This window comes from Stegostoma tigrinum, chromosome 11 (assembly GCF_030684315.1).
Source record: "Stegostoma tigrinum isolate sSteTig4 chromosome 11, sSteTig4.hap1, whole genome shotgun sequence".
NCBI lineage: Eukaryota > Metazoa > Chordata > Chondrichthyes > Orectolobiformes > Stegostomatidae > Stegostoma > Stegostoma tigrinum.
The window spans coordinates 78,086,321-78,112,616 of record NC_081364.1 but is presented as its reverse complement, the minus strand read 5'-3'; the positions used below and the strand labels follow the sequence as shown (position 1 = coordinate 78,112,616).

General features: G+C 47.1%; 2 non-coding genes across 2 annotated transcripts; both read right to left on the bottom strand.

Moving 5' to 3' along the window:
- Positions 1-8,782: 8,782 nt before the first annotated feature.
- Positions 8,783-8,864, bottom strand: trnas-uga (transfer RNA serine (anticodon UGA)). Its single transcript has one exon. It is a non-coding gene; the product is annotated as a tRNA-Ser (tRNA).
- A 5,829-nt stretch (positions 8,865-14,693) lies between these two features.
- trnar-ucg (transfer RNA arginine (anticodon UCG)) lies at positions 14,694-14,766 on the bottom strand. Its single transcript has one exon. It is a non-coding gene; the product is annotated as a tRNA-Arg (tRNA).
- Positions 14,767-26,296: the final 11,530 nt, after the last annotated feature.

Here is a 26,296-nt window from a genome sequence, read left to right as displayed (position 1 = left end):
TTGGTGGTCTGAAATGGAAGAAAAATGCACTCTCTTTCTGGGAAAATATTGCGTGACTTTGAAAGATGCCATTCAAAAATTAATCTGGTAAGAGAGCAGCACACAGTTAGGGGGTGGACAGCAGTGGAATATTCAGTTCCAATAGGTATAAGAAAATAACAGTGAAATACTAAACAGAGATCAAATATATCCATCATTAGAGACTGAAGAGATTAGACACCGACAAAGATGTGACCAGGAAGGACAGAACTAAGTTAGCAGTGCGAGCTGCTATGATCCCACACTCCGGGAAAGAAATCCAGAAGAAACAAACATTTCTCTTGGTTTGAATTTGCTCTGCGTAATTTCATTTCATTTCATTTCTGAAGAAGGGTCCAGACAGGTTTGAATTTGCTCTGCGTAATTTCATTTCATTTCATTTCTGAAGAAGGGTCCAGACTTAAAACGCAGGGAGTGCCGATACAGTCATCCATGAACTGGAGGAAGAGGTGGGATTCGGGGCTAGTGTAGGTATGGAAGAGAAATTGTTCCACATAACCGACAGAGGCAGGCATAGCTTGGGCCCATGCAGGTACTCATGGCCACTCCCTTTGTCTGTAGGAGTTGGGAGGAGTTGAAAGAGAAGTTGTTGAGGGTGAGGACGAGATCAGTTAGTCATACATGGGGGTCAGTGGAGGGGAACCGGTCACACCTGCAGGACAAGAAAAAGCATCGGGCTTTTAGGCCGTGTGCATGGGGAATGCAGGTGCTAATGTGGTATACTGCCTCTGCTGTACCTGTTGTGGCCTCCTCTACATCAGGGAAACCAAGCGGAGGCTTGGGGACTGCTTTGCAGAATATTTCCACTCAGTTTGCAATAAACAACTGCACCTTGCAGTACCATTCCACCGGCAACATGTCCATCATGGGCCTCCTACAACACGATAACGATGCCACCCAAAGGTTGCAGGATCAGCAACTCATATTCTGCTTTGGAACCCTGCAGCCCAATGCTGTCAATGTGGATTTCACAAGCTTCAAAACCTCCCCTGGCCCAAGCGCAGTCCAACACCAGCCCAGCTCATTCCTCACCTCACTAACCCGTTCTTCCTCTCACCTATCCCCTCCCCTCATATCAAGCCACACCCCCATTTCCTACCTGCTAACCTCATCCCACCCCCTTGACTTGTTCAGCCTCCCTTGACTGACCTATCCCCTCCCTGCCTACACTCACCTTTCCCTGCTCCATCCCCACCTCTTTAATTTGTGTCTCCTCTCCACCTGCTTCCCCGTCTCTCCCTATTTATTTCAGTATCCCCTTCCCATTCCCCATTTCTGAAGGGTGTGGGCCCGAAAACGCCAGCTTTCCTGCTCCTCTGATGCTGCCTGTCCTGCTGTGTTGCTCCAGCCCCACACCTCGTTCTGTCACTTTCAGCCAGAGAGAGCTGCGCATGCGCCCAACTTCACCTCCGCCCTCAAAGTTTCAACGCTGCCGCCCATGCGCCCCACGGATCATTGCCCCCAATAAAGATGGTGGCGGTCACACGGGCCTATCACGATCTGAGGTGTTGATTTATTTTCTGCAAACGTGAGCCTGGGAGTTTCAAATGTGGGTTTTCCGACGTGCACTCCCAAGCCCATAAGAATATCACGTCCCAGAGATAATGGGAACTGCAGATGCTGGAGATTCCAAGATAATAAAATGTGAGGCTGGATGAACACAGCAGGCCAAGCAGCATCCCAGGAGCACAAAAGCTGACGTTTCGGGCCTAGACCCTTCATCAGAGAGGGGGATGGGGGGAGGGAACTGGAATAAATAGGGAGAGAGGGGGAGGCGGACCGAAGATGGAGAGAAAAGAAGATAGGTGGAGAGGAGAGTATAGGTGGGGAGGCATGGAGGGGTTAGTTCAGTCCAGGGAAGACGGACAGGTCAAGGAGGTGGGATGAGGTTAGTAGGTAGGAAATGGGGGTGCAACTTGGGGTGGGAGGAAGGGACGGTTGAGAGGAAGAACACGTTAGGGAGACAGAGACAGGCTGGGCTGGTTTTGAGATGCAGTGTGGGGAGAGGATGAGCTGGGCTGGTTTTGGGATGCAGTGGGTGGAGGGGAAGAGCTGGGCTGGTTTTGGGATGCGGTGGGGGAAGGGGAGATTTTGAAGCTGGTGACGTCCACATTGATACCATTGGGCTGCAGGGTTCCCAAGCGGAATGTGAGTTGCTGTTCCTGCAACCTTCGGGTGGCATCATTGTGGCACGGCAGGAGGTCCATGATGGACATGTCATCTAAAGAATGGGAGGGGGAGTTGGAATGGTTTGCGACTGGGAGGTGCAGTTTTTTATTGCGAACCGAGCGGAGGTGTTCTGCAAAGCGGTCCACAAGCCTCCGCTTGGTTTCCCCAATGTAGAGGATGCCACACCGGGTACAATGGATACAGTATACCACATTGGCAGATGTGCAGGTGAACCTCTGCTTAATATGGAAAGTCATCTTGGGGCATGGGATAGGGGTGAGGGAGGAGGTGTGGGGGCAAGTGTAGCATTTCCTGCGGTTGCAGGGGAAGGTGCCGGGTTGGAGGAGAGTGCGGAGCGAACAAGGGCGTCACGGAGAGAGTGGTCTCTCCGGAAAGCAGACAAGGGTGGGGATGGAAAAATGTCTTGGGTGGTGGGGTCGGATTGTAAATGGCGGAAGTGTCGGAGGATGATGCGTTGTATCCGGAGGTTGGTGGGGTGATGTGTGAGAAGGAGGGGGATTGTCTTTGGGCGGTTGTGGCGGGGGCGGGGTGTGAGGGATGTGTTGCGGGAAACGTGGGAGATGCGGTCAAAGGCGTTCTTGACCACTGTAGGGGGAACGTTGCAGTCCTTGAAGAACTTGGATATCTGGGATGTGCGGGAGTGGAATGCCTCATCGTGGGAGCAGATGCCGTGGAGGCGGAGGAATTGGGAATAGGGGATGGAATTTTTGCAGCAAGGTGGGTGGGAGGAGGTATATTCTAGGTAGCTGTGGGAGTTGGTGGGCTTGAAATGAACATCAGTTACAAGCTGGTTGCCTGAGATGGATGCTGAGAGGTCCAGGAAGGTGAGGGATGTTTTGGAGATGGCCCAGGTGAACTGGAGGTTGGGGCGGAAGGTGTTGGTGAAGTGGATGAACTGTTCGAGCTCCTCTGGGGAGCAAGAGGCGGCACTGATACAGTCATCAATGTAACGGAGGAAGAGGTGGGGTTTGAGGCCTGCGTAGATGCGGAAGAAGGACTGTTCCATGGAACCTACAAAGAGGCAGGCATAGCTGGGGCCCATGTGGGTGCCCATGGCCACCTGCTTTGTCTGTAGGAAGTGGGAGGAATCAAAAGAGAACTTGTTGAGGGTGAGGACGAGTTCGGCTAGGTGGATGATGGTGTCGGTGGAGGGGGACTGGTCGGGCCTGCGGGACAGGAAGAAGCGGAGGGCCTTGAGGCCATCTGCATCTGGAATACAGGTGTATAGGGACTGAACGTCCATGGTGAAAATGAGGTGTTGGGGACCAGGGAATTGGAAGTTCTGGAGGAGATGAAGGGCGTGGGTGGTGTCACAGACGTAGGTCGGGAGTTCCTGCACCAAAGGGGAGAAAATGGAGTCCAGATAGGTGGAGATGAGTTCGGTGGGGCAGGAACAGACTGAGACAATGGGTCGACCAGGGCAGGCAGGTTTGAGATTTTGGGAAGGAGATAGAAACAGGCCGTGCAGGGTTGGGGTGTGGATTTTCGGATGGCCCGTTTCTATCTCCTGTATTCCAGCCCCCATACACCTGTATTCCACAAGCAGATGGCCTTAAGGCCCTCTGCTTCTTCCTGTCCCAGAGGCCCGACCTTTCCGCCTCCACCGACACCCTCATCCACCTAGCAGAACTCGTCCTCACCCTCAACAACTTCTCTTCTGATTCCTCCCACTTACTACAGACAAAGAGGGTGGCCATGGGCACCCGCATGGGCCAGAGGTATGCCTGCCTCTTTTTAGGTTACTTGGAACAGTCCTTCTTCCACACCGACACAGGCCCCAAACCCCACCTCTTCCTCCATTACATTGATGACTGTATCGGCGCTGCCTCTTGCTCCCCAGAGGAGCTTGAACGAGTTCATCCACTTCACCTACACCTTCCACCCCACACTTCAGTTCACCTGGGCCATCTTGAACACATCCCTCACCTTCCTGGACCACTCAGCTTCCATCTCAGGCAACCAGCTTGTAACTGATATCCATTTCAAGCCCACCAACTCCCACAGCTACCTGGAATACACCTCCTCCCACACACCTCCCTGCAAAAATTCCATCCCCTATTCCTAATTCCTCCGCCTCCGCCGCATCTGCTCCCAGGATGAGGGATTCCACTCCCGAACACCCCAGATATCCAAGTTCTTCAAGGACCACTACTTTCCCCCCACAGTGGTCAAGAATGTCCTTGGCTGCTTCTCCCGCGTTTACCGCAACACATCCCTCACACCCCGCGCCCACCACAACCGCCCAAAGACGATCCTCCTCATTCTCACACACCACACCACCAACGTCCGGATACAACGCGTCATCCTAAAACACTTCCACCATCTACAATCCGACCCCACCACCCAAGACATTTTATCATCCCCACCCTTGTCTGCTTTCTGGAGAGACCACTCTCTCCATGCATCCCTTGTTCACTCCACACTGCCCTCCAACCCCACCACACCCGGCACCTTCCCCTGCAGCCGCAGGAAATGCTACCTCCTCCCTCACCACTATCCCTGGCCCCAAGATGACTTTCGATATTCAGCAGAGGTTCACCTGCACATCTGCCAATGTGGTATACTGTGTACATTGTTCCCGGCGTGACTTCCTCTACATTGGGGAAACCAAGCGGAGGCTTGAGGACCGCTTTGCAGAACACCTCCGCTCTGTTCGCAATAAACAACTGCACCTCCCAGTCGCAAACCATTTCAACTGCCCCTCCCATTCTTTAGATGACATGTCCATCATGGGCCTCCCGCAGTGCCACAATGATGCCACCCGAAGGTTGCAGGAACAGCAACTCATATTCCGCTTGGGAACCCTGCAGCCCAATGTTACCCATGTGCACTTCACCAGCTTCAAAATCTCCCCTCCCCCCACTGCATCACACAACCAGCCCAGCTCATCCCCTCCCCCCACTGCATCCCAAAACCAGCCCAGCCTCTCTCTGCCTCCCTATCCTGTTCTTCCTCTCACCCACCCCTTCCTCCCACCTCAAGCCGCACCTCCACTTCCTACCTACTAACCTCATCCCACCTCCTTGACCTCTCCAACTTCTCAGGACTGACCTATCCCCTCCCTATCTCCCCACCTATACTCTCTCCACCTATCTTCTTTTCTCTCCATCTTCGGTCCGTCTCCCCCTCTCTCCCTATTTATTTCAGAACCCTCTCCCCATCCCCCTCTCTGATGAAGGGTCTAGGCCCAAAACGTCACCTTTTTGCTCCTGAGATTCTGCTTGGCCTGCTGTGTTCATCCAGCTTCACACTTTATTATGTCGGATTCTCCAGGATCTGCAGTTCCCATTATCTCTGATACAATTGTTGACAAAGTTCTGCAAGTCTTGCAGTATCTGTGAAGAGAAATCAGAGTTAACATTTCGTGTCAAGTTTCCCTTCCTTAGATCTATTCTCTCCGCAGATTGTGCCAGACATAGAGAGTTTTTTTCAGCAATTTCTGTTTAATTGTGATGACATTTCGGACACATCTCTGGGAAAAGTGCTGGAAATGACACTTGAATAGTTATTTGACCAGCAATAATTCAATGGTCCAATAGGCCTTTTTCGCTGCTGTGGACTCCGAAACTAGGAGATTGGTTCAGATCAGTCAGCAAGGGCACAGGAAGGGGGAGGGGGACGGTCAACAGAGGGAATGAGCGGGTGAAGGGTGGGAGAATTTCGCCGACAAAAGCTTTCAAGCGAAGGGGAGTGGTGATGGAGAAGGAGAGATACAAGAGGTGTCTGATATAACAAAGTGTGGAGCTGGGTGAACACAGCAGGCCGTGCGGCATTGGAGGAGCAGCAAACTTGGCGCTTCAGGTCTGGACCCTTCTTCAGAAATGGGGAGGGTGAGGGGTCTCTGAAATAAATGGCTGGACAGTGATAGCAGGTAGATAGTGGAGTGGATAGGAAGGGAAAGAAGATGGACAGGTCAATGAGGTGGGTATGAAGCTTGAAGAGGTGAGTGTCGGAAGGGACTGGGGATGTGGGTTGGTCAGTCAGGAGGGAGAGGTGAATATGTGGGAGAGAAGATGGACAAATCAAGGAGGCAGGGATGAGCAGGTGCTGATCTTGGGATGAGGTCAGGGTTGGGGAGATTTTGAAGCTTGTGAAGTCCACATTAATACTACTGGGCTGCAGGGTACCCCGGCTGAATATGAGGTGCTGTTCCTCCAACCTTCGGGTGGCATCGTTGTGACACTGGAGGAGGCCCAGGATGGTCATGTCATCAAGGGAGCAGGAGGGGGGGTTGAAGTGGTTTACGACTGGGAGGTGTTGTTGTTTGTCACAAACTGAGTGAAGGTAGTCTCTGGGATCTCTGAGCCTGCGCTTGGTCTCACCGATGTAGAGGAAGCCACAGTGGGTGCAAAAGACCTCATCGGCAGATGTACAGGTGAACATCTGTTTGGTGTGGAAGGTTTTCTTGGGGTCTGGGATGGAAGTGAGGAGGGAGGTGTAAGGCCAGGTGTAGCAATTGCTGCGAATGCAGGGAAAGATGCCAGGGTTGGTGGGGCTAGTGGGAAGTGTGGAGTGGAAGAGGGAGCCATGGAGACCGCGGTCCCTCCAGAAAGCAGATTAGGGTGGGGAGGGAAAAATGTCTTTGGTGTTGGGGTCAGATTGCGGGTAGTGAAAGTGGTGGAGAGTGATCTGTTGGATCCAGAGATTGATGGCGTGATACGTGAGGACAAGGAGAATTCTGTATTTGTTTTTATTGTGTGGAGGGAGTGTAAGGGCTGAGGTGTGGGAAACGCAAGAGATGGGGTCAAGGGTATTTTCAACCACTGTTGGGGTTGTTTGTGTGTGTGTGTGTGTGTGTGTGTGTGTGTGTGTGCGTGTGTGTGTGTGTGTGGGTGTTTGTGTGTGGGTGTGCACGTGCGGCCATTGCTGTCCTTGGAAAACAAGGACATCTCAGATGTCCGGAAGTAGAACACCTCATTTTGGGAGCAGAGAGGTGGAAGGTGCTGGTAAGGTGGATGCTCGAGCTCTTCGTGGGAGAATGGAGCGGCACTGATACAGTCATCGATGTAACAGAGGAAGAGTTGGGGGGATAGGGCCAGTGTAACTGTGGAAAAGGGACTGTTCCAATTTCCCACAAAGAGGCAGGTATAGCTTGTGACTGTGGCCACCCCTTTCATCTGTAGGAAGTGGGAGGAGGTGAAGGAGAAGTTGTTCAGATTAAGGACAGGTTCGGTTTGGTGGATATTAGTGAATGGGGACTGGCCTGGCTTGCGGGACAGAGAGAAGCAGAGGGCATTTTTGGAGATTGCAAGTATACAGGTATTGGACGTCCATGATGAAGATGAGGGGTTGACGGCCAAGGATTCGAATGTTTTGGAGGAAGTGGAGGGCATGGGTGGTGTCCCGGATGTAGGTGGGGAGCACCTGGACCAGGGGGGAGGAAAGAGAGTCGAGATAAGTGGAGATAAATTTGGTGGGGCAGGAGCAGGGACGATGGGTCGATCAGGGCAATCGGGTTTATGGATTTTGGGAAGGGGATAGAAGCGGGCGGTGTGGGGTTGGGAAACGATGAGGCATGAGGCTGCTGGTGATGAGGTTATGGGTGGTCTGGAAGATGCTGTTTTGGTGGTCGGGATGGGGTTATGATCGGGGGACGGTAGGAGGAGGTGTCAAAAGCTGACACATGGCTTATATATAAGTTATCCTTGTAGGAGAAAAATACATAGAATACTTGCACACACAGCAACAAATGTCCCCGAGAATATCAGAGTCAATGTGTGAGCTTCTTCAAGAAGGGCAAGGTGCCTGACTGTCTTTGTTCAGTTGGACAGATTCACGCTTCATTCTCCCCTCCCTTCTAAAGGTTCATAATGCTCAGCCTGGGTTTTTGTGTGTTTTTTCATTCCCAGCAACTGCAGTGATTTGGTCGGTGGCGTTCATAAATTGGCACATACCCATGAGCAGCTTGTGGACTATTTCAGCTTCCCCTCCCCTTTGCTGTTCTCAGTGAGACCTTCAAAGAATTTCTGTTGCCCGCAGATCAAGAGTTCAAAGCTGGTTTCATTTTTGATGCCACGAGAAAGTTTAGTCTGGAGTTCCAGCAAATGGCTCAGCGCGTCACCATGGTTGTCCCTGCAAGTTTATATCCAAAAACACGTTAACTTTTATGAAGATAACAAAGTGTGAAGCTGGATGAACACAGCAGGCCAAGCAGCATCTCAGGAGCAAAAGCTGACATTTTGGGCCTAGACCCTTCATCAGAGAGGGGGATGGGGTGAGGGTTCTGGAATAAATAGGGAGAGAAGGGGAGGAGGACCCCCTCCCCATCCCCCTCTCTGATGAAGGGTCTAGATCCAAGACGTCCGCTTTTGTGCTCCTGATATGCTGCTTGTCCTGCTGTGTTCATCCAGCTCCACACTTTGTTATGTTGGATTCTCCAGCATCTGCAGTTCCCATTATCTCTGATCACAACTTTTATGAAGGTTTGGTTTGTTTGAACATGACCAGCAGTGAGTTGCCTTTTCTTACAATTGGCAATCTCAGTAAGAAGTCTTGCTGGTGCTGCTTTGACTCTTGTCATAAACAGCCTTTGCGTTTCTACTCGGCTTTCACCCGTAGTCAGCAGGATTCGAACCTGCGCAGGAATAACCCAATGGATTTCAAATCCATCGCCTTAACCACTCGGCCATGACTACTGGGAGAAATGCCCTGCTGTTTGTCTTTTCAGGTCACTTTCCATGGCCAGTCACGCTGTGGATGAATTATTGCTGGGTTTGTTTGAATCCAATCACTTTGCAGATTTCGAAAGTGTTTAATGTAATACATGGTGATTCTGGTTGTTTAATACCAATAGATAAAATAAACGTTCATTTGCAAATGAAAATATACATTGCAGGAAAAAAAAACTCAGCAGATCTGGGAGCATCTGTGGGCAGAGGATTTGAGTCAACATTTCAGAACATCTTCAGAACTCTGTTTTCTCCTTTCTGTCGTGCAGTTTAGGTTTTTGATTCTGATTCCAAGCATTCCCAGCTCTTTATTGTAGCTTTTAAATCAACATAGAAATAACTTTATGGTCACTCCCCAGACAAGATATCCGTTTGGTGAACATTTTCCTGACTGCATTAAAACTGTAACTATATACTCAAAAGGGAACTGGTGGAGGGAGAACAGCACTTGTTCCTTTCTCAGTGGCCTCAAACCACCAACTTCACATTTCACAGTCGAAAGCACCAGCCAATTGCACCACAGAAAATGGCGAGCTCTTGCAGCAGCCCTTAAAGCGGGCTTGTAGTGAATTCAAACTTCTAACTGCCTCACTTGGAATGACAATTGTCTTGTATCAGCTGCACTTTTCCAAAATAAAACCTGGGACACTCATTGAGGAGACTTGGTATCAGATTGATCCCTCCCTCTGCAGACCCATCCACATCACTGGGAACCAGATCTTCTACAACCGGGCCCGTCTCACTTTGACCCTTTCAGTGTCTTGTCTATTTCTCAGTTTTCTCATTGTCCCTGAGACGAGATTTGAATTCCTGATGCACAGGAACAAGAATTCTTCCCATGTCTCAGCTCAGTTCATGTCCCAATAACACCTGTGTCAATGCCCGGCCTCTTAAAGAAGTGGCAGGTGTCTGGACTGTTTGTGCTCAATCAGAAAGTTCACTCTTCACTGTCCTGTGATTCCAGTTCCCACGACATTCTGGCATGTGGCCAGGGGAGGGGAGATTTTGAACCTTGTGAAATCCACGTTGATACCCTTGGGCTGCAGAGTTCCCAAGCACAATATGAGATGCTGTTCCTGCATCTTTCGGGTGACGTCATTGTCTTAATGCAGGAGGCCCAGGATGGACATGTCACCAAAAACAGCCCAGCTAGTCCCCGCCTCCCTAACCATTCCTCCCATCTCAAGCCCCAACCCCACCCCCTACCCACTAACCTCATCCCGCCCCCCTGACCTGTCCATCCTCCCTGGACTGACCTAATCCCCCCTTAACTACCCACCTACATTCACCTTCACTGGCTCTCACCCTGACTCTTTGACCTGTCTGTCTCCTCTCACCCTATCTTCTCCTTTCTCCATCTTCCATCCGCTTCCGCCGTCTCCCTATTTATTTCAGAATCCCCTTCCCCTCCCCCATTTGTGAAGAAGGGTCCCGACGTGAAACATCAAGCTTTCCAGTTCCTCTGATGCTGCTTGGCCCGTTGTGTTCTGACAAGGCGAGGTATGTTCAAGGCTGAGATAGACAGATATTTCGTCATTTTGGGAGTCAAGTCAATTGTTGGGAAAAGCCTACCTGGTTCACTGATATCTTTTCAGGAAGGAAACTGCCATCCTTACCTGGTATGGCCTATATGTGACTCAAGACCCACAGCAATGTGGTCAACTCTTTTCTGCCCTCTCTGGAAATTGGAAATGGCTGATAAATGTTGGCCTCTCCAAACATCCCCCTCATCCTGCGTATGAATAAAGGATCTGCAGTTCTTGCTATCACCAGTTAACAGAAGCTTTTCTGCAATACATCTACTGAACAACATCAGATTATTACAGCCCCGTTTTCTCCGCTTTGAAACGCAGGGCAATAATATGAATCATTTCAAAACTTGGAGAAAGACACTTCGCTGGTGAAGGTGCTTCTGGTGTAAGAACTGACTTGGGAGTGTGTGCAAGTCAGGATGCTTGGATTAGTGTCGAGTAAACTGGTTGGCTTTTAGTGCTTGCATCGCTCAGGCATGGATGCAATTCCCACTTCGGAAATGAGGATTTATATCTCTTCCTGTTAACCTCAGGAATGAAAATGAGTTGCTGGTTATGCACAGAACACACACCCTGGATCTAGCAGAATCAGTCCAATGAGAGCTTGCCTTCACATTGAAGGGTAATGGCAGCAGTTTCATGGGAATTTGACCACAACAAACTCCCCTTCAAGTATCTCACCATTCTGAGTTTGAACTATGCCACTGTTCCTTCAGCGTCGCTGCTTCTAAATCCAGGAACTCCCTTCCTAATAACATCAAAGCTGTACCCAAGTGCCAAGGAGTTTGAGTGTTCAATAAAGTAACTCATCACCTCCATCTGTGGGTTAATTAGGGAAGGGCAATAAATCCAATCCCATTGAATGAAGTCCTATCGAAGGCATCCGGGTTCAAGTTGTAGTTTCTAACTGAACACCTACAATTGGTCAGGAACACGTTCAGAAGCAAAGTGTGGGAGTGAAGCAAAAGGGAAAAGCAACAATGGCTGTGGGGGGGGGGGGGGGGGGGGGGGGGCGGGGGCATGAGGCAGGAAGTGAGTGTGGAACTGTTGGTGCAAGGATCAATGTTGGCTCCAATGGGCCAGGCTTTACATTTGCTCAGTCACCAAAATGAACCTATTCTTCTAGTTAGGTTCCCTCAGTGTGTGTTAACGTTGTTCATGGGCCCCAAGAGGATGGGCCCATGCTCTTTATCCAGTCAGCTGAAACAGGTGAAATTGTCGGTTTTAAACCAAAGGGTCCAGACCCAAAACGTCAGCTTTTGTGCTCCTGACATGCTCCCTGGCCTGGTGTCTTCATCCAGCTCCACACTTTATTATCTTGGATTCTCCAGCATCTGCAGTTCCCATTATCTCAGGAGAAAATTGGCTCATTCCATGTATTTTCACAGGAGAATATTGAGCTGTCAACAATCCGTGTTGAAAAGTGGTGTTAGATTGAAATTCTCACTGAGTAACACTGATACAGGAAAGTTCCCCAAGTTACTGTGATTGCTGGTTAGGGAAATGCCCTAATGGATGGGTAAAAAAATCAGTGTGTAGTAAACAGGCGATCTTGAGTTAAAATCCCAGCGGTGCCTGAGCTTTACATTGAAGATGCCTTGTTTCAACGCTTCTGAAATGCCATATAACAACAAAGTTACTTTCCCCCCTTTATTCATTCACAGACTGAAGGTGTCACTGGCTCGGCCAACATCTATTGCCCGTTGCTAATTACCCACCATGTTTGCTCTGGGCCTGGAGTCAGACGTAGGCGCGATCAATAAGGATTAAGGATGCCTGAAGGACATTAGGGAACCACATAGGTTTTGGTCCCCTGATAATGGATGTATGGCCATCATTGCATTCTAAATTACAGATATTTATTGAATTGAAATCCCATCATTTTCTGGGGGTGATATTTGAACTTTGGTCTCCAGAACGTTACCTGGCTTTCTGAATAAACAGTCCAGCGACAATACCACTCAGCCATTACTTGCCCTGTCGGTGCAGAGAACTGAGCATGGTTCCTATGTTTTAGTGCAGACAGTTATCATTTGATGCTGGCACTCCTGTCGCCTGTTTTCTCCCCATCAGGGAATGGTTTCCTGCTAACAAATAATTCATCCTGAGGTTTGGTAGGAATAACAAGGTGAGGCAGAATAAACTGCAGCCTTCGTGCGGAATATTGTGGTAATGAGACAGGCACCACGAACTGTTCACCCTCATTCTCTGCTGTCACCATTCATTCATTTTACACCAACAGTAAAAACATTACAGCAATCATGTAGTTGTGGCATTTTGTTTCTTTTCTGGTGGATTAGGAATTCTATTAAGAAGTCGAAACACTCATCATGTTTTGAGGGAATAAATGTCTCCTTGGCTCAGCCCTAAGTAACAGAAACACTATTTGGAGAATGTGAGCCCAGTTCCAGGTTTTACAATCGGGGTGGGAAAGCCTCTCAGCAGCTCCAGTCTCAAACACTGTCCAGTCTTCAGACTTTTCAAAGTTCAGCAATGGGAAATGAGGGATATTGATATAGAATCCCTACAATGTGAAAACAGGCCCTTTGGCCCGACAAGTCCACACTGAACCTCAAAGCATCCCACCTCCCTATAACCCACCTAATCTACACATTCCTAAACACGACGTGCAATTTAGCACGGCCAATTCACCCACCCTGCACATCTTTGGACTGTGGGAGGAAACCCATGCAGACACGGGGAGATTAGACAAATTCCACACAGACAGTCGCCCAAGTCTGGAATGGAACCCTGGTGGCTGGCACTGTGGGGCAGTAGTACTAACCACTGTGCCACTGTGCTGCCCTCAATATGGATGGACAGAGTTGGAGAATATAAAATTTGGTGAGGTGAATACCCAGAGACAAATAGAGGTGCATATTGAGGCAGACACTAAAAGGACCAATTCTCCATTCGACATCGCTGCTGACTAACTGAAAGGAAAAGGCAAATAAAACCTTTTAAGCAGAGCCTTTTACCACCTGAGGGCCACGGAAGCAGCATTACAGGCGATAAAAGTCTGTTAAAGTAGTAAAGTTGACGATGGGAAATTAATGTGATATTTTAATAAATATGCTGATTTGACAGATATAAGTGATCATTTCCCTGGCATTATAATATAAAAAGGCATAACTGACCTGGTTCTGATGAACAGTCAGTGGATCTGAAATGTTAACCGTATCTCTCCACAGATGCTGCCAGGCCTGCTGGGCCTCTCTGTCAATTCCTGTTTTTGTTTCAGATTCCCAGCATCCACAGTTCTTTGTTTCACGTTAGCGTGAGTATCGTTTGGGACACAGTTAGTTACCTCACAGCCCCTTTCCTTCTCCTCATAGGGAGGCGATGCAATCCATGCAATCGATTGTCGGAAGAACCCTCCGGTTCACTAATGCCCTTTAGAGACAGAAACTGCCCACCCTCACCTGGTCTGGCCTACATGTGACTACAAAGCCCCAGCAATGTGGTTGATTGAATAAATGCTGCCGAGCCAGAGACGCCAGTTAATGAATAAAAGTACAATGAGTCAGCAAAGCTGTCATCGCTAAAAGCGAGGAGGTAACATCTTCCACTCAGTATTTCAAACCAGGGCCGTGGTTCCAAAAGCGCCAAATCCGAACCACTAGACAACCAAAGAACATGCCGGAGATGCTTGTATCATTTCTCAAAAACGTTGTTTTTGCCTTTCCATTTTCGATCCTTTTGGTGACAGGTCAGTTTCTCCCAGTCTGAGTTATTATCGCGTGGAAAGAGACTATCAGGGCCATTGTGTCTGTGTGTGTCATCAGGCATCTATCCTATTCTAATCTCATTTTCCAGCATTTGGCCCACCGTGTTGTGCATTCTGACACATCAAGGGCAAACGTCATTGAGATTAACCCTGTAATCAAGGTTTTGTGACAGTAAAACAGTGCTACAGCCTACTTATGGAACTCATCCTCATGTTTAGCCACAGAGGGAGATACACAGGCACATTGCTCAGGATGACACTACCTCCAGGCGCTTCACGTTCACTCTCTGTCCCCACACATGTGTCGCCCACAACAGGCAGATTTATATGGAGCACAAGCAAGTTCTCCAAGCAATGAGACATGTTGTTCTGAGCTCAGAAATGAAGCCAACAGTGAGCTGAAAAGGTCCCCAAAACTGCTCAACTTCCAATTTCGTAGTTTAGCTTCAGGGAGTTGGCAACGAAATCACCCACCCTCTATTCCAACTTCAGGTGAACATGTCATCTTGCTAGCCTTGAAAATGGGTAGGTTGCACTCAAGCCAGGCAGGACTCGAACCTGCAATCTTCTGATCCGAAGTCAGACGCGTTATCCATTACGCCACTGGCTCGCAATGATGAACTGGCTTCTTGTTGAGTTGAGATGTTTACAGGGACCAAGGTGGAAATGTGATACATGAGATGAGCACCAGCAAAGGCAATCTCTGTCACTGCTTCATTTCAATGGGCCTCATTTTGTGAAGCAGAAAATTTCACTTGCAAAACAAAACAAATTTGTCCTCAGATGCCTGCTTCATTGTCATCTGTTTCTCTGCTGAGACTTGGTATCATTTCATTCAGTTATTGCGCAAGTTTACCGACCAATCCAGTGAAACATAATTTCATACGATTACTAACCCTAAACCTTGGTCAGGTAAGTGAATGCATGTGATGTGTTCGCAGCAAACACCCTTTTTGATCATAGGCTGAAATTGATTTCATAAAGAACCACCCCCAAGCTCCTCCGAACATTAAAAAAATACATCAGAGGCAACAACGGCTCATGTAGGATTCAAGCCAGCAACTTGTCACATTCCTAACAACCACCTGATGTGAGAATCAGACCACAAGGCCAATGACGCAGTCTGTGGACACCCCACTTAACAATAAATGAGGTGCCACTCAGGCAGTGATAGTCTCCCTACCTTGGATGTAGGAGAAAGAGTTCAAGTTTTATCTGCTCCAGAGGTATGTAATAAGATATCTGAACGTGTTGCTTAAAAAAAATCCTACTTCCCAATGCAGCAGTGAATATTTTCTTTTTGTTCTGTCTCCCTACCACGGAGTCAGAGCTCTCTCCATCAACAAATGCATTAAGCCATTTAGCCACGGGCAGGCAGTGCTGGGAGTGGTATACACTTTGCCGCTGTCTCTCAAACACTGGAAGAAGGAAGGAGCAGAAGGCATGGAATCAGACTTGTGTAGCAAATTTTAAAGGCGATTTGGAACTTTCATCAAATGACTTTTATCAGATGCAGACAGAAAGATGGAGAGCTGCTGGGAAAGATAGAAGTCGAAACTAGAGATTAGTCTGTACAGCAACTTAAAATGCAATCTTTCTGTACAGCCTGTTTGATGTTCAGAATTTGTCTGCACACAGGGCGTCCTTTTGTTTGTGACCTCCACAGCAGGAGTTAATGTCTGACACCAACAGTCCCGCGTTAAGTGAATCTGAGTGAAACACTCACGCACTGAGAGACACCCCCAACGACCCTGAGTTGCTGGGCTGCAGACAGTACAACGTGGAAGGGAGGGTTAATAATGAGCCATTGTTTCTCCCCCACCCGCTCCCTCACAGAGACAGGGAGAGTGACGTGATAAACCCATGGTGTCATTCACATTCACATTCAGCCCATCGAGTCCACAGCGACTCTCTGCCTCTTGTATTTCTCTGTAGTTATTCACAAGTTTTGATATCTGTCCCTAATAATGGTGAACTGTGTATGTGTCATGATGCAGTCTCTGGCATCCTGATCCTTTTGTCAATCATGTCTGAAACAGCATTGGGAATTACTGCCAGGCATGGCAAAAGAGACTGCAAGTAATGTGTTCAGAGATAATGGGAACTGCAGATGCTGGAGAATCTGAGATAACAAAGTGTGCAGCTGGATGTGCTCCTAAGGTGCTACTTGGCCTGCTGTGTTCATCCAGCTGCACACTTTGTTATGCAAGTAATGCGTTTCTACTTGACCGGATTATTCTCATCTCAGAGAGGAAGTTTGACGATTCAGCTCGGAGCAGACCAACTGAGAACAGGAGAAGACCATTCAGGCCTTCTCAAGTGTATCATCTCACCTGTATGAACTTGGCCACAACAAACTCTGAACATATTCATGTCGCATCTCTTTCTGCTTCTGTCCCTGCCTCACCTCTAGCTCCCTCTGACCGCCCAGATCTGAGGTCAATGAGCTGGTCGATACAAATGCAGTCAGATCGTGAAGCCAATCTTTACCTTGGCAGCAGGTCCAGGGAATGTCAGGCACAAGGAACGGATTGAGAAGCGATGGGTTATCACATGGTTGTGCGAAGAGACACCAGGATTCCATCTTCCTGTCTCCCAGATACTGATTCCAGGAACATGCACAGTGCCAGTTATCCCCAATCCCAATGGATGACGTGTCTGATCGCCAGATGAGGGGACAGTCAGAACGACACCTTCCTGGCTCGGGTGCATTTTGAAAATGCTGTCCTGTCACTTCACAAACGAAGCTGACCACAAATGATCATAGAGGGCTCGAGCACAGAAAAAGACCCTTCATCCCATCCGGCCTGACCAGTTGAACTCAACACCTTGGCTGTTCTCGGAACAAAATCAAAATTGCTGGAAAAGTTCAGCAGACCTGGCAGTATTTGTGAAGAAAAATCGGGATTAACACTGTGGGTTGGCTGACCCTCTCTCAGGGCTGACTGTTCTCGTCTTATTTGCCAGCAGATGGCTCACAGCCTCACCACGGCTGGCCCTGCAAGTGGATATCTTCAAACTGGTTGACGTTTATGAAGTTTCGTGCCTGTTCTGCAATGACAGGCAGTGAGTTGCCTTCTCCCCACCACTGATGCCCTGAGTGAAAAGTTTGTTTCCCACTGCTGTGATTTCAGTCACATGCAAAATGGAGGGAACAAACAGCCCTCACACTTGTCTCCAGTTCCCCCCCCCCCCCACGCACACAGTCAACAGGATTTGAACCAGCACAGGGATGCCCCAACAAATTTGGAGCCCTTTACCTAAACCACTTGGCCATGATTACTGCAAGTGGTATGGTGCTCTTTATCTTTTCAGGTCGCCTTCGGTGGTCAGTTGAGCTGTGGCAGAATGAATCCTTGCCTGGTTTGTTTGAATCCAATCACTCTGCAGATTTTTAAAGTATGAAATTTGGTTCATGGTGATTCTGGTTGATTTATTCCAACAGATAAAATAAACATTCATTTGCAAGCAAAATATAAATAGCAGGAAAATAGCTCAGCAGATCTGGGAGCATCTGTGGGCCAAGAATTTCAATCAAGTCTTCAGAACGTCTTCAGAACTCTGTTTTCTCCTTTCTGTAGTGCAGTTTCTGTTCATCGTTCTGACTCGAAGCATCCCCAGCTCTTTATGGAAGTAAGGAAAGCAACATCAAAATACCAGTCTGGTCACTCACCGGACAAGATTTACGTTTGGGGAATATCTTCCTGACTGCAATAAAGCCTGAAACAGTACAGTCAAAAGGGAACTGGTAGAGTGCGAACAGCTCTTGTTCCTTCCTCAGTGGCTTCAAACCCCCAACATCACATTTCACAGCCAGAAGCGACAGCCATTTGCATCACAGAAAATGGCGAGCACTTGCAGCAGCCCTTATACCGGGCTCGTAGTGAATTCAAACTCCCACCTGTCTCGAACGGAGTGATAATTGTCTTGTGTCAGCTGCACTTTTCCGAAATTGGAGCTATTTCAGGTAAAAAACAGCAGTGTTGCAGAATCAATGCACTGAATACTGCAGAAACTCAACAGGTTCAACGATATTGGTGGAAAGAAAAACAGAGCTGAGGTTTTCAGTGCAGCTGGATTCTTGTTCACAGCATGTGTGCCCTGAATGTCAATGCACTGCCAAAGCTGAGAAAACATGACCTTGTTTTGACAGAAATATAGCTGCCAGGATTTGAGCCTACATGGGGAAACCCTAAGGGATTTCTAAGCCATTGCCTTAACCACTTGGCTACAACTACAGGCCACTGAACATCTGTTAATATTTCTCATGAAATGGTTCTAACAGGAAAGGTGAGTGCTCGATTTGTGATGTCTGCACCATGACCCTAATATCTCCTGTCACCCTGTACTTGATCAGAACAGAGTCGGCTGTTGTGGGATTGAACTGAACTAAACACATTGATGAACGATAGAGTGGATGGAAAGGATCCATTTCCATGAGCAGAGAGATTGATTGTCAGGGCAATGGATCTAGAAATAATTATGTCCTTTTATTTTAATCGCGCCTTTCACCACCACCTAAACCGCAGCCAACGAAGTACGTTTGGAACAGATTCATCTTTGGGAAATCTAACGTGCAAATCAGGGCAGTTGGTTCAACGAGAGGCCTAGAAACAAAATACTTTAAATACTTACAGCTGGGGCTGGGGACGCCAGTGAGTTCACACCGAACTTTGGAAGCTTGTTGTGTTCTGATTTATACCCGAGTGAGTTATTTCAGGGAAGCGAGTTGCCCATTTAAATCAAAGATAAGGTGGGTGTTCTCACACTCAGGGAGAAGCAAATCTGTGGAATTCTTGAAAACAGAGGCTGTGCTGGCTTGATATATTCAAGGCTGAGACAGACAGACAATTCGTCATTTCAGGAGTCAAGGGCCACGTGGATACGGCAGAACAGTGGTGTTGAGGATTACCAGATCAGCCTGGACCTCATTAAAATGTATAGCTGACCTGATTGGCCAAATGGCTTCCATCTGCTCCAATTGCTTATCTGTCATTTGGAAAATGCTGGGGAACAATGTAAAGGAAAAAATAGCAGAACATTCACCAAAGATGACCGCAGTCAAACTGAGTCAACATCGTTTGATGAAAGGAAATCTGCACTTGACACTTTTCTAAGAGTTGCTTGTTAATGTTAAACATGGAGCTCATAAAGGGAGCCCGTGGATGAAATGTACATGAATAAGGGCCAAATGCTGGCAAATGGGGCTAAATTAATTTCAAATATCTGGGCAGCATGGACGAGGTGCACCGAAGTGTCTCTTTTCACGCTGTCCATCTGGACGAAGCGACACTTGCTCATTCCCAATTTAATTGTTTGTTGGCAAATGCCAGTAGAACCAGACTCTGTGGCGCAATTGGTTAGAGCGTTCTCCATTCGCTTTCAGTGAAAAGTTCGGCTGTTAACTGAAAGGTTGGTGGTTCGAGCCCACCCAGGGACGCAGTGCTTTTTCACTCTTAACCCAATGACCCATTCTCCAGGGCGCTTTTTGGCTGCCAGAAAATAACCGTGTTTGCTCATGAATCATCATGAATCGAGCGATGCCCAACATGGACAGGTCTTAACGTGCAGCCGAGGCTAAAATGACAAGGCGAACACAGTTGCAGACGCACCAAAGCATAATTGCTGTCTGTGAGACACCTCGGCTTGTTTGTGTCGTGATCTACTTGCACAAGTGGCAGCGGGGCAATCCCAAACTGTGCTTCCACTATACTGGGAGTTTAGTCCAACGCCACTTTCCAGAAAATGCTCTCATAAGGAAAATGAAAGAAAGGATGAGAATGACCCATGGAAAGTGATGATTAACAATCACAATCTCAAAGAGAATGAAATGTGAGGCTGGATGGACACAGCAGGCCCAGCAGCATCTCAGGAGCACGAAAGCTGATGTTTCGGGCCTAGACCCTTCATCAGAGAATGATGAAGGGTCTCGGCCTGAAACATCAGCTTTTGTGCTCCTGAGATGCTGCTTGGCCTGCTGTGTTCATCCAGCTTCACATTTCATTATCTTGGATTCTCCAGCATCTGCAGTTCCCATTATCACTGATACAATTTCAAAGGGGCTGGGTTTCCCCTCTGATCAACAGTGGGGTGTGCCTGCACAGCAACGATTGCAGCGGATTGAGATAGCAGCTCATCAGTTCCCTTCTCCAGGACAGAAATGGGTGAAATGAGAGAAATTTAACAAAATTTCACATCGCAATTATCCTCCTTTTCACATCACAGCAAATAACTGCGGTAAGAATTAATGCAGGATTTGATTTCACAGCAACAGTAGTGTAACGATCTCCATTCGCTTTCAGTGAAAAGAGTGAAAAATGCATCTTGTCTGGAACATGAAGCAGCAGAGCAGCCTGCTTGTTCCGGAGATCATGCTGGGGACATTCCATGCTTTAATGGGCCGAATGGTCACTGTGTATGCATTAGGTTTTCTGTGATCTCTGACTCTGCGTGTTTTTTTTTCTTATTTAGAATTTTGAAATTGTCTGCACCAAAATGTGCGGCTCATTCACATCTGTTCAGAAGAGAGGTGGTCTCAATAGGACTCCATTTAACAACATTGTGCACTGTTCCCAAATCTGGAAAACAAATCCTCATGGACAATTTTACATCCCCGCTGTCATGGAGTTTTTCGTTCTACGACATGACCCACACTACACCAACTATAATCACCGTTTCTATGTTTAAGAATACACAGCTATTTACATACATCTCTCAAAGAAGAGTGAATATCTAAACAGATACAAATTTTCAGCAAGAAACAACGGATTATTGTTGATGGTTGTTTTTGTCACTGCTAACCTGTTTCCAGTGTTGTTTCAACAGGCTCTGTGCAAGGTCACGTGATATATGTGGCAGACACAGAAACATTGTAGCAGGAAGAGGCCAGTCGGTCCTTCCAGCCTGGTCCACTATTTAATATGATCATAGACATCACCCAACTTAGTTCCCTGTTTTACTTCTCATTCCATATCCTTTTGTCCCATGAGACCTAAGAACCATAACTAACTCCGTCTTTGAAAAATAAACAATCTTTTAGCTTCAACCGCTTGTGACGAACAGAATGCTTCAGATGTGTTATTTTATGGTGATGACGTTCCCCTCACCTCATTCCTATATGGCTACAGCTTATCCTCAAGCTGTGGTCTCTGGGTTTGGACTCTCCAGTGATCGGGAACATGCATCTTTTGTTTACCTTGCCTTGTCCTGTTGGTATTTTATAGGTTGTTTGGAAATGTCCCTCATTGGCCTACAGATACGTTTAATGATTTGTAGATCAATGTCGGAGGCATGGTTAAGAAGTTTTCAGGCAACACAAGACTTGGGAACTTCATTGAAAACGAAGAGTGTCAGTGCAGTCTGCAAGAAGATATCGATGGACTGGTCAGGCGTGCAAAAAAGGTGACAAATGGAATTAAGCCCAGAAAAAAGTGGAGTTGTGTTTGGGGCGATCCAACACAGTAATGGATTGCACAATTTAGAAAACAATACGAAAAGATGTGTGGGAAATTTTGAGGATGGATATATGCTAAAGGTATCAGAAAGATTTATGGAGTGAGGACATGTTTTCAGACAGGGGGTGGTTGGTGTACGGAACACACTGCCGGAAATATATGAAACAGAAGCACTGAGTGCGTTTGAAACCTCCCTGGGTTTTCCAGTCGTGTTCTATAATTGTAGATCTACCGCTGCAATTGTGGAAAGTGGGCTGAGGTAAGTGTTCCATATCTCCTTCAGCACAGAGAAACTGGGCAGAGTGACCTCCTCCTCGTCTGCACATTTCACAAAATTTTCAAATAAATTGATGTCACCAAGAAGGGACCTTTACATAATTGAGCACTGGCTGATCTCAGTGAGTTGATGGCTCTCTCTTAACAGCTTTTTCGGTCCTTCATTGTGCATCTCCTCAACATGTCTTGTTGCTGTAGTGTGGAATGAACATGTGAATATTTGTCTCATTCAGTGAGCCAACACTAAACAGCAGGCAAGAGCATTCCTTGTGAAGTGGAAGCAAGCTGGACCCTTTAACCAGGGATCAGTGTTTTCAAATGGTCCAATGCTGTTAACATTTTCTCCAGTGATCCACAACATCAGATCCTCTCTATGCTGACCTGCCAGTTTCATTTGTTTCACCGAAAGTGATTTTCCACAAGCTGACAGTAGACACCTCAATCTAAATGCAATCTCTCAAACTGTTGCTGTTGCTGGTTGGACACTGTACATTGTTGGATTGTGCAGACAAGGGTAGTTTCCCAATACGCATTCTCTTGTTCAAATGCAAAGCACTGCGTGCCAGAGGAAGGAAATGGCTGAACACATCTGGCAATGGACCTATGCTGGTCCAGGAGAAACGGCAGAAACAGTAGGCTCCTGGGAGCATAGAGTCAGAATGGGAAGCAGCTGTTATTGAACCAGTTTGCTGCCTTTTCTCCCGAAGCAACAGGGAATTGACTTAGTTTAGAAAGAGGTATGCTAAATTTGTTGTTAAAACTGTTGCATTGCCAATGCCTCAAAACCCGGGCAGGTTGCCTTCCATTTTGTCAAATACCCTGATCAGCTTTTCGAACAGAGCTGCACTCAATGATGTCGGACTTCCTGATATCGCGGTTTGAGCCACAGGGTTCATTGAGGCAGCAACACACATGGAGAAAGTGAAAACAAATATTTTGGATGTTTGTCCACGCAGTGAGAAAATAACCACCTTGCAGCGATGCGTGGGTCTAGTGGCATTATCGCCAGGCTATTAATTCGCAATCACAGGTGTTGTTCTTTGAATTCAATAAAATTCTTCAATTAGGAGTCAAATGTCGGGAAAATCCGAACCCAATAGACTTTCGAGAAGGCATTAAATGCATCCCAAGGCAATGCGAATCCAGTCCAGTGATCTGAGCTAACCAACTTTCCGTAATCTAACATTTAAAACACAACTCCCGAGATGCTGCTTGGCCTGCTGTGTTCATCCAGCTTCACACTTTATTAGCTCAGTTCCTTTACAATTTTCAATGAGTCACATGGAATAATAAGACACACCTTTAAAAACCATGTTTTTTTTATAATAAAAAATGTTAAGTGCTACACTTCTCCATGCAACTTCATGACAACTAAAGACAAGCAAATGGAGGCTGCTACCCTCCGAATTCCTTACTCAACCCAGTCTTGTGAAAGGATGCTGGTCACATCAACCCGTATTCAATGCAGCTACATTTTTCTGTGTGGTACAACCTCTTTTGTACTGCAAGAAAGGAAATTGTTGTGTCTGCTCTCAGAGCTGAGTTGGTTTCACCAATATCTTGCTCAGCTCCCTGCTTCCAGTGAACACTTTAATCAGGAAAAAATCTATCAAAATCTTCTCAAAACTCGCTATCAAATTCTTTACAGTCCAACACAGACTGATCCTGCAAACTTGCAGAAGACTCACATTTCCACTTTCACTATCTCAATCATTTGACACAACATTTAAAAAGCTTAATGAGATGAACATAATTCTTTTTCCATCATTGGAACGACTTGTACGAATTTGCACGTGGGAAGTTGAGTACTATGAAACAGAGAAACCGTTTTTTTTCAGATTTTATCACACAACAGTGTCAGTGATACAGCGAAAACATCACCTCCGTTTCTTTCTCCTCAGATGATCCTTCCCCAATTGAAAATTAACGCTAATCAGTTGACAGTTGAGGTATATCCCCCAGGTATGGATCATTATCCGAACACTGAGAGTGATCTTCTCCAATAAATTCGGTTTTGATTAACTACATTTTTTCCCGACAAGCTGATGTCAGCATCTCAAACAGCCAGTCACCACCTCCTCCCCTCCACCTAATTTGTTGTGTCAAAGCTCACAAGGCTATGGGCCAAGTGCTGGGAACTGGGATGCTGAGCCTCTTTCAGTGTTGTAAAAGCACAATGATTGAATCATATTGGAGGAGAAAGAATGCCAGAGGAAAATGAAAGCCAGAAGCTGTGTCATTAAGAAACAATGCAGCTCCCCTGTCAAGTGTCCCTGGTGGTCTAATGGTCAGGATTTGGTGCCCTCACCGCTGCGGCTTGGGTTCAATTCCTGGTCAACGAATCAAGACGTATCATTCCTGATAGTGGTAACAGCAAAAGCAGCGCAGCTCTGAGTGGATTTGTTTGAATGCCTCAGATCAGTTAATGTCCCCAAGAACATCAGAGTCCATGTTTCAGCTTCTTAAAGAGAGGAAAGGTGCCTTAACTATCCCTGCTCAGTGGGACTATTCACCTTTGTGCTGTGTTGTTAACAGGGGCATGAGCAGTAATAGTCACACTCACACGATGATTCACCAGCAATGAGAATCATCATCGCAGCTTCACCTACATAGCCTTCCTTCCCTGTTCTGGTGAGTTTCAATACCAAATAAAACATGTTTGTCGTCAGGAAGCAGCCATTCAATGAGATCACCACTGACCTGAAAAAAATCTCACCTCTGCTTTCCTGCTTTTCCTCCACGACCTCAGTTAAACTTGATCCTAATCACAACATTGTATATTACTGACAATTTTCAGAAAGTTGGATAACATTAATGACCTGTGCAGGCTGGCAATAAATTGAATAATATGAAATGAGCTAAAAAGGCTTCCCGCAATTCAACCCAGTGCAGGACTAGCCACATGTGAAAGGTCAAAGAGCGAAAACATTACCTCCATTTCTCCCTGCACATATTTCTCTCCTGACAACTTGAATATTTGCATCATTTTTCTTTACAATTGAGACATTTTCACTGACAGACCTGTGCTGCAGAAAACTACTTTGCTTCAGATTAAAATTGCTGAGTACCCTTTCGCACTGACCAATTCTCAATAAGCCCTGCTTCATGTCAATAAAAGCTGCTCTGGGAGAGGTTGGAACTCACAGCCTCAGCATTGCATGCACCTCGACACCGTCATAGAAGGACGGCGTGCTCACAGATTGTGTTGCTTCTATCTGTAGCACCCTGCTTACTGCTGATACAGAACTGCATTCTCTCATCCTTCTGCACATGATCCCTGCAGCCCTATCTCGGTTTTGTCACATTGTCTCAGTTATAATGCACAGACTATCCCGTCGTCTATTACCACAGAGGAGCTCCTGCGCTGACTGCCATCCTCATTTCCGGTTATATCTTCATGGCTGGGCCACTGAGTTTCTCTGATTCCGGCCCAGGAGCTGGGATTGTATGGTCGTCTGCAGCAGTGGTTGCTTCCTTCTATGAGGGATCTGGTGAAGTAACCAATGCTAAACTGCATTGCTTGCCTCTTCTCGCAGATATTTCTCCCTCCTACTATCACAAACCCTCTGTTACATCCTTCCTCCCACATTACTGAGGCACTCCACAATCTAACACTCGCTCCACATTGACACATTGACAAGTGCGGGTTATTACTATCTGCCCTCCCATTCAAGGTGGGTCATGTCACAGGAAGGACGGTGCTGTCTGAACCAGCGCCGGGCAGATCTGCAGCTCCAGGGGAGACAGACTATCACTGAAATTGCCAACATGCACCTTCTGCAAGGTGCACCTTGTGTCTGTTTTGTAATGAAAGCGCTTAGATAGATTACTTCTGGATTGAAGTGTTTACTGGAAGCAGGAATTAGATGAAGATACAGGGTAAACAGATTGAGATTTGACTGAAGAAACGGCAAAAAGCTTCAACATTTTAGTGTCGATTTGTAGTGTGAGTTGTGGATGTTGTTGCTGGTTGTCTCGCTGAGCTGGTTGGTTGTTCTGCAGACGTTTCATTATCCTAACGGTTAGCAACATCAGTGCAACCTTCAATGAAGCGCCTTTGTGTTTTCCAGCCTGTTAATTTACACTCTGGTGTCTGTTGAGCTGGAAAACCTCACTTACAGTTTTCTTCACAATGGAGTGCATTTGGGGTCGAGCTCTATTTGTTTATTGACGGCTTTCTCAGTGGAGTACCAGGCTTCTTGGAATTTCCGTGCTTCTCTCTGCTTTGCCTGCCCCAAGATCCTGGCGTTGTCCCAATCAAAATGGTGGTTCTCCTTATTCATGTGGGTGGAGATGAGTGAGTATTAGGTGTGTCTTTTTATTGCCAATTTATGTTTGTGTACCCTTGTGATTAATTTCCTTCCTGTTTGTCCAATGTAGTGTTTGCTGCAGTCTTTGCAGGGAAGCGTG